Consider the following 9,473-nt stretch of genomic DNA (forward strand, 5'->3'; position numbering starts at 1 on the left):
TGGAAGGGACCTTTGAAGATCATCTAGTCCAACCTCCCTGCCATGGGCAAGGACATCTTTCACTAGATCAGGTTGCTCAAAGCCCTGTCCAACCTGACCTTGAATACTTCCAGTGATGGGTCCCTGTAGGTAGTAGGTGCTGCCTGGCACAGATTCAGTTCTGGCTCTGGCTTGATCTCTTCAGGACTGCAAAGTTTACTTTTTAACTCTGTTTCCTGGTGAAGTGTGAAGGTGTTGGAATTGCTGCAGACAAGTTCTCCTACAGATTATTAAAATATCCACCTTAGTAAGTAGCGCGATGCAACAGCAGTAGATCTACAGAGAGAAACAGATGTTACTGAGGACCTGATGCCTAGGCTATACGTATTTGGAGATTTTATTTCAAACTAACTATAGGCTGGTACCAGGGACTGAATGCTCATTTGTGGCTGACACGCATTAAGCGTGCTCCTGGAGCCCACCTTTTAGTGAGTTTTATCTGAAGAGAACCCATTCTGTGTACTCTAACATAGCGCAGTAATATGAATCAGTGAGCAGTAAGTGGGGACGTGCTTCTAAAGGTGACTCTTGATCCAAATAAAAATGCTAATGGAGATGCACCCCTAAAGGTAATCCATTAGCAGTGTCTATTTTTTTTCCACAGGAAAAAACCCAACAACATTACAGTAGTAGACCAAAGAGAAAATTCCCTGACACCCTCCTCCTGTCCTTATTCAGTTCTGGCCCAAATCCTCCTATCTCAAATGTGTTATTGCACTGCACTAAATTGAGTGCACTTGGCTAGGGGATGGACTAAACTCTGAGGATTATTTATACCCAAGGTGGTAATTTGCAAGGTGCTATTCTCCCCAAATAAAGCCAACTCAACATTGGTCACGCAAATTAATTTTGCAGAGAAAATGCTCTCCAAGATAGAAACAATTTCTAGTCATTTGGTTCTCACCTCGAGAATAAAGGGAGATTTAAACAGTGAAAATATCTTCTGAAAACCCATGCTAAGCAATTGCATTCTGCTAGCCTAAATGCTTCCTGCAGTACGGTAATGTTACTCTCTTCTTCATCAGTAGTTTGTAAAAACTGTCTCTTAGTTTGAACTCCAAGCACTGGAGTGCTTCTAAACCTCTGAAAGTTTTTACTCCGTAGGATTTTGTTGTACGGTACAAAGACAAAACAGTACTATTCTTGCTTATAAGAAGGCGGCATTTTACTGAAACTGTGAAAATCCTCTTTTTCAGATAAATGGCTCTATTTTACTGCGTATATGAAAAAAAGTAAAAATCCATATTCTGCATTTATTTTTATCTTTTTTTATTTATATATGTGAAACCTGTTGAGATTACTTGTTGTTCAGTGGCAGTGTAAACTTAGCAATCACTTTTGTCTGAATTCCAATCTGGTATTACCCTTCCATTACCTTCCCATGCCCCATGTAAAATGAATTAATAGTGAAGTAAGAGGCAGAGTAAAATGAGAATTCTTAAAATGCCTTACCATAATGAGAAATGAAAATGATTTGCTATGCCAAGTGGAACTAGACAATCGAATAAATCGTTCTGCATCTTAGCAGGTAAGGAAAAAAAGTGTCAAAAATAGAGCTGGAAGAGTATTTTTAAAGAATTTTAAAGTATTTTAATGTTTGGAATGAATACATTCACTGGTACAATTATATACTCACTGTGGTAGGGAGAAAAATTAAACCAAAAAGCTGTGATAAATTCATGCAATGAAGAGCATTAGAAAGAAACTGCATGTCAAATATTTCATAGACATTAAAAAAATGCTATTTTTATCCTAAATAGAGGACAGCTGCAGCTTTCCTCAGAGAAATCATGTCTTGAAGTATATTATGTTATGGTTAAAATGTGTTTTCAATGAACAGTTTTGCTTTTTATCATATTGAATTTGTACCTTTGTACTGTTTGTAGTGTCTATATACTAATATATTTTCCTCAATTTGTTCTTATGTAGTATTTGAATCATTTGAATATATGATATTGGAATCTCAAGTAATATGAGATTTTCACAATGTATGCAGCTTGAATATAATAACTAGTTCCTAGTTTGTGGTCCATTATTAAGAAGTCCAAATGTGGAGCAGGTTGGCTCTATCACAACATAGAAAATTATCCAACTGGGTAGATTATGAAGAAACTACTGAGTTCGGGCTTTCATAGAAAGAGTAAGAAGAAAATACATAGGAAAATCAAAGAAATACTGATGTCTTACGGAACTTTAATGCTGATTTGGCATTCATTTTTCAGTAAGACTCGTACCGGGTCTTGAACATATCCTCTATCCTCACATCCTTTGAAATCATGTTCATAAGCATGAAATCTAATACAGTCATGGTGTCAAGCAAGGGAGGCAGTGTCTCCTCATGTGCAGTAAGATAGTTGACATGCAGCTCAAGGGGGGAAGCTGTTCTCCCATTCCTCAGTGAAATTTTTATTCTGGTGTTAAAAGTTCAAGAAGTCTAGCCAACTTTTGAAACCAGATGAACTCCATTCTATTAATTCTCCCTCTCAACCTTCTAGTAAGTAACATGTTTTCCTTTTAAGCCTGATAGAATTTCAGAGCATTCAGGGTTGGGGCTTTTTTCCTAAAATAAATGAAACTGTAAAGCTGTGGGCACATTTTGTCAGATAGGTGTGTCACCTTGTGATTCTGCCAAACAGTAGAGCTGGAGAATAATGTAGATCAATACCAGTACAGAAATCAGAAGTGGAGGAGGACTGTACTTTTTCAGTTTGGTTTGGTTTGTTACACTTATTTGATATTAAAGCCACCAAATTAGAAACAAAGCAAGTGGCTATTTTAAGAACCTTTTCTGATTGCTAAAGATCTGGGTGAATTTTGCAAAAACAAAAAAAGTTTTCCACAGATAAGTACCCAACTTTTTGTATACTTTTGCCGTACTACAACATAGCAGTGCACCATGATAGTCTTCCACAGACCTCTCTCCTGAGGTTCCCAGGAAGGTTCCCAGACACAGTTTCACAGCAGTGTGCAACTACCTGCACAAAATTAGGCAGCTGTTAATTAATGTGGGATTGCCTTTATCCCAGAAGGTTACCAGGAATTTCCTAACAGGATTAACTCAAGGCAAAGCAGCACAGAAAAGCAACTGAGATTAACTGAGGGCATCAAGAAACAAATCTGCTGATTGAGACTGCTTGTGCTGCAACAGAGACAAACTTATTTTGTTTCCTGCGGAAACAGAAGATTACCATCATACAGCCAGAAAACACAAGCCTGTGTTGACAATCTGCCTTATTTCTCTTCAGTGTAACCTGCTGCACATTATCATTTGTAAATTGAACCAAAGAGGCCCTAAATGTAGGCATCCTCCTAAACACTTTTATCAGAGAGGACAGGAGATTAGAGGTTAAGATAGTGCCAGAGATGTTAGTTCTCACTTAGATACTCAGAGCAAATTTTTAATCCACTCCCACTTTTCCTAGAGAGAGATAGGTTATCGCATGTAAGAGCTTTTCCCCTGATTCTTACGCACATTAAGTAACAATCCAGTGTTCCCAATCCAAAATTTTGCATGGCGGTGCACAAACTCCAGAGTCTACAGCCGAATCGAAAAGACACAGAAGGTTATTTTCAGAGGAATACCTCAAAAGGATATTCAAAACTAATCAGAACTTGTGTCTTTTCAAAGTCCTTGGCCAAAAGTGATAGTATCTGTATATTTTACATAGATATGAAAAGGAAAGGGAGTTCTAGTGTGAGAAGAGAGTCCGCTGAGAGGGAGGGACAGGTTGTTCTCAGCAGGCTTGAATATGAGCAAACTCACAGGCAAGCTTTGAACCTTACCTCGTAATTGGTGTTGATATAAGAAGAGTGACTGTGTGCCAGAAAGGAAGATGATGCCCCCATCCCTGAGGCATGCACTTCAAACCTGATCGAGAGAAATTTTTCCCTTGGTACAATCATTTCTACTTCAGTGAAACTCCAGCATAACGAGCATTTTATATGCACTGCAAAGGGACTGGAATACTAATTTCTAAATGGAAAATGATAAACATCTTCCTATACTCAGGCTTGTGGCTGTGAAAGGGAAGGCAGGCATGGCTGGAACTCCAAATAGAAATGGCTCTGCAGAGATGAAGATACACAATATCCAGTAAAGACACAAGTTTTATTTATTTATGAAAAATAAATCCCAAACAACAAATTTTTCTGGTGCTGGAACATTCATTCACAGAAAGAACCTTTAAAAGTCATCACTTTTTATTTTGCTTTTGGATATTTAAAAAATTATTACATCCCAAAAGGCAGAACATATTTGAATAATAAACTCGTTAATATAACGATATGATTATGTATAAATATTTGCCTATCACAACAGTGTGCTTGAACTATTGCATCTTTAAAATTATATTAGCTATCCACATATGTCAAACTTGAAGTGAGATTAATAGAAGCAAGTCTCTCATTAACTTCTCTTCCTGCATTGGGAAAATGAGCCATGAACAAATTTCAGAAGGTATGAGGGTTAATTTGGATAAGCAGCCAAAGTGTTGGTGTTTGCCTGATTTATCTCTTGAGTCTGAACTATAAGCCTCATAAGCCTGAAACTTTGCTTAATTTAGGAAGGTTTTCCTGATTTCTTAGCTCACACAGAAATGAATGAGAGTTCATGACACCCTCGTGCCCCAGACAGCGGATGTACAGGCCTTGCAAGACTGGATTTTTTGTCTAAGATGCTTTTAGCAGCAGCAGAAGTCACTTTTCTACCATGCCAGTGTTCAGGACAGAAAATCATATTTTTAATGAGCCTTTTTTTATTTTTGGAACCGTGGTATCATGAATGACATCTCTTCTGCCTGCCTATGTTGAAAGCTGCAATCTAGAGATTCACAAGGAAGAGGAACTGCTAAGTTCATCTTTTGAATGTTTTACAATGACTGTTCCCCATTGTCTCAAAAAGTTAATCTCACACACCTCAAGTTATTGATAGACAAGTTTCTCTTCCTTCTCTCAACCAGCATAGGGATGCTGACCATGAGACACACTGGTAATTTTATCACAAGCATGCTGTCCTTGCTATCGTCTAGTCTGGGGGGGTCACAAAAGGCGCGGGCAGGGCACAGCAGGAACCGATCCCTTCAGCTTGGGGAGGGAAATGATGACTTTTAGGTCTGGTCCTGAGAGAGAGAAGGGAGATCCCCCTTCTGGGACACGTGCTAGAGGAAGGGATGACAGCAACAGCAGGAAGCAGTGTAAGCAAAATGATGAAGGCAAAATTCACAGGAGATGGGACTGCAGCACAAGCTACAGCATACCGGGGGCAATTTACAACACGCAGTTCAGGAGCTGGCTGTAGTTTCAGGCTGTGGTTTAACCAGACTCGTCTGAACCACCCTCAGTGTTCCTTCAGTAATGGTAACTTTTCTCCGTGTTTGTTCCCAGAGACATTCAAGACTGTTTCCATTAGGATATGCAGGTATGATCCTTGTAGACAGTGAACAGTTCTGAACTGAAATACACTAATAAAGTCACCACTGACAATTTAAAGACACCCAAGTTTTATCAGGTGCAGTAAAAAGAAATGAGTCCACCTAAGTCTGTAGGGGTTTATGTTAGTGCTAAAATAGCTCGGAAACTTACAGACTATTAGAGAAAATAGGATTGTTTTCAAGATACTACTTCTTCCTCAGAAGGAGTTCTTCACCATACAGCCACATCCCCTGGTGAAAGACAACTGGGAAGCAGTTACTTCTGATTGATCTACCTGAACTTTACATACATGATAACAGTTTCTCACTGAAAGAGCTTTACATCTGTCATTCACTTCTGCACTGGTAGCACTCTGCACCCTCACCTCTGTTCTAGGCTTGGTAACTTTTCTGAACATGATGCAAAATATATATGATAGAAACCACTACTTTTATTTAAGACCAATAGCAGTCCATCCACTTCATGCCTATAGATACAAGGATTGTTAGCACCTAAGTGATAGAGTAAATAAAATTATCCTGTAAAATTCAGTCTTAAACGGATGACAATTATTCAAGAAGTCTCAAGGCACTTTGTGGGCGATAAGCAAAAAAGGAAAATATCCTTGCTTCTTAATACATATATTGAAATTCCAGTATCTTGCCTTAAAACAAATAAACTAACCAACCAACCAACCAGAGGACAAGTCAGCTGAAAGGCACACACAAATTCCTTTGCTTTCCTATCAGGTTGACAGTAAGTCTTAAATGAAGAAGGTTCATCTTTTTTGAGAGGAACTTAGTGTTTTCCTACCAGGTTATACATACAAGCTAGCACATGAATGAACATACACTTTTCATCTTCATTATGGATTACGTAGAAAGACAGATTGTGCATATGTCCTTCCTTAAGACAAGATTATTTTACATTAATTTGTTCATGGCTCAAGCCATTTCTCTCACATGCCTTCAGCTAAACAGTCCTGTTGTCTCATCTTTGCTTTTGCAAATTAGACTGTCACTAGGTCATGCCTTGCTGTTTAGTTATTTTTAGCCTTCTCATTACACCTGGAAATGTTTGCAGTTAAAGTGCTGCCATCTGGAGTTGTTAATGGCATGCTGGTGGAAGTGTAATCACTGCATGACTCTGTTCTGCACTTCCCCAGGGTGCAGAAAAATGTGATACACATTTAATTTATGTTAGTTTGTGCTTACAGCTGCTCATCATCAAATGTGGTAATATATACAATTTGGTGCTTTCCTACAATATCTCACCATCAAAAATTACCTTTGACATATCAACAGTTGCTACCATCACCAAAATATACCTGTAGACACTAGAAATAGCTTTAAGTGAAACCTGTCGTTTCATTTTTCTAGGAATTACAAGTTTAGGAGCCTTTGAAATCAAGATGCAATTATATTCGTCTTAGTAGGAGGTTCCTGTCTAGTTTGTATTGCCACTAAGAATGATTTTGGGATTCAAATTTATCTCTGCTTTTCACTCACTTTAAGCTGCAGAAAGGAGATTTTAGCTGATTTGTCTCGGCTACGTAAGAGCCGAAAATGAAGTATTATTGTCTTAGCCATGGCAAATTATAAACCAGGACCCTAAAGTCTACCTTCCAGCCAGGGGCTGTTTAGGCTTTGCAAAGGAAACTATAATGTGGATGCTTTGCTGTTTGTGTCTCGTTTGTTGTTGGTTTGGGGTTTTTTTTAACCACAGTATTTTACCAGGGAACAATCAAAATCATGCTCACATTTAAAACAAATGGAGTCTTTTTTCCATTTAAACAAGTTATTCTGACTCAAAGGAGACTTGGACTCCTGACTGGGAAAAGAAGAAGTCTGAATTACAGAAGAAGAAACGAGAAGAGCTTCAATATGCATGTAACTGCATAATTCATAGGAGAAGAAACAACACATGCAACATGTAGCCTGTTGTACAGAAGACCTATACGGTGCTGAGCAACATTATCAGTCACAGCTCTCGTCATTGCTCAGATGTATTCTGCCTAGGTTTCTCGCTTTGGGCAAAAGTCATCAGTTTTCACACAGAGGCTTGATTTCATCCCACAGACTGTACTCAGCTAAAAAAATGTACTCCTAGCTTGGGATCCATCTTCACAAGCTCTCTTCTTGGTCATTAAGCACCTCAAAATACTAGTCAAGCCATAGACAAGACTCACTCGCTCTCAATTACTGGGGAAGTCTAGAGTGACTTTTGTCTCCTGATAGAGTCTTGTAAAGAGCCCAGAGGCAGTAGGATTTGCTTTACTGTAAATAAATATCTGGTATGGGGAAAGCTGGTGTTCTACAGAACGGAAGGAGTCTTCACATCCCAGATAGGGAGAAGGAGGTTATCTGAGCCACAGTGCTCACACAGATCCTCCTCATCCTCTCCCACATTAGTGCTGCCCAAAGAGGGGGCACTCTCCAGCCCTCCTGGCACAACGGTATCCCTGATGGGGCTCAGTTCTCCCTTTCAATGCCACAGAGGCATCCAGCTCTCAATGAAGTCCAGTTTCTACACTTAGGAGGCAAAGCCACCTGTGGATTTATCAGTCCTCTCTTTCTCCCACTTCACAAAAAATGTATTCAATTTGAAAAACACTATGTTGGAAAGCCAACAGTGAAGAGAAATCCCAGTGCTTCAGTCTCAGGGGAAACCATAGGAAGCTGGGCTGAAACTAGACAGTTTTGAAAAGCAAGGCATGTTGTTAGGTAGTCAAGCTGGAAAATTTTGGCCCCTGACTTTTATACTAAATGTACACATTTGACAAATAACAATTTGAGAATTCTACTTCATACATAACCTATATGTTTGAGTCACACCTTCTTCAAAAATTCTGACCTCACTTAAAACTCTAAATATCAACCGATCTGAGGAACTGTTAGTGGACACGTATGGATGAAGGGGTATGTAATTTTTTCTAGATACAGTGTTGATGCAGTTGCAAATTTCCATGTTGTATTACAGCAAAAAGCTTATCATTTGTCACAATTGCATAAAAAGAATTTGGAAAGCTGTCTTTGCAGTATCTTTCCTAAACCAACTTTTAGTATCTCTCAAATCCCCCCTGTTAAAAAGCATGACGATAGTTCAAAAGAGGTACCCCTGAGCTATATTTTCCATATTTGCTCAAATGCTTTAATGATTCATTTCTAGCCCTATGTTCCTTATATATTCTCTTTTGGTCTCAAATCACATCATATATAAAAGCAAAAAGAGAATACACTTCCAGAAACAGAAAAAAATTACTTTTCTGGAGCAGAGGTTGCTTCATTCAGACTGGTGGGATGAAAAATGCTACTCTGCAGATGTGATGAACCGTTGAGATGAAGGCGTTGCAAATGCAAGTGAAAATGCAAGTGTTAATGTTAATATCCTACCATGAGATGAAAAAGGGAACTGATGTTTATGTTAGAGGATATGTACATGAGGAGAATGCTGGACGTGTGGAGAGAGCCTCTATGTTTTGTTCAGTATTTACATACCCTAGGGAAAAAAAAAAAATAGAAGAGAAACTGGGAGGCTCTTCCCGTTACTAGAGTAGCAAGTTCTAAAGTAATAGAAAGAAATATCTTTGGCTGAACTTCTTTTTCCACATTTGCAAAACACACACCCATAATTCTACTATCTTTGGACGGCAGCTGCTGTGCTTTGCACTCCAGGATTAGCCAAAAGAAAATATTTTTTTTCTGGGAAAAAGGCAGGTACACCATCTTAACAGGATACGATAGGATAAGAAGGTCGCATTACAAGACCAGTGGCAAACTTTGGCTTTATAATTTCAATATGAAAAATTCCACTTTGTTTTTACTGTATTCTGAGGTTTGTATTCTTAAAGAAGGGAAACATATAGTTTCCTTTCTGGGCATGATTTTGGGCCAGCTGTAAAATTTGTCATAGGTGAATAGTCGGTGGGATTATTCTCCAGTATGATCATATTGTTCAGATGATCACGTGGGCAGTGTGACCACTATGGTTTTATTCAAGATACTTAATTGGATTTTTTTTTGATC

Source organism: Aptenodytes forsteri, unplaced genomic scaffold (assembly GCF_000699145.1).
Source record: "Aptenodytes forsteri isolate BGI_AS27 unplaced genomic scaffold, ASM69914v1 Scaffold273, whole genome shotgun sequence".
Lineage (NCBI taxonomy): Eukaryota > Metazoa > Chordata > Aves > Sphenisciformes > Spheniscidae > Aptenodytes > Aptenodytes forsteri.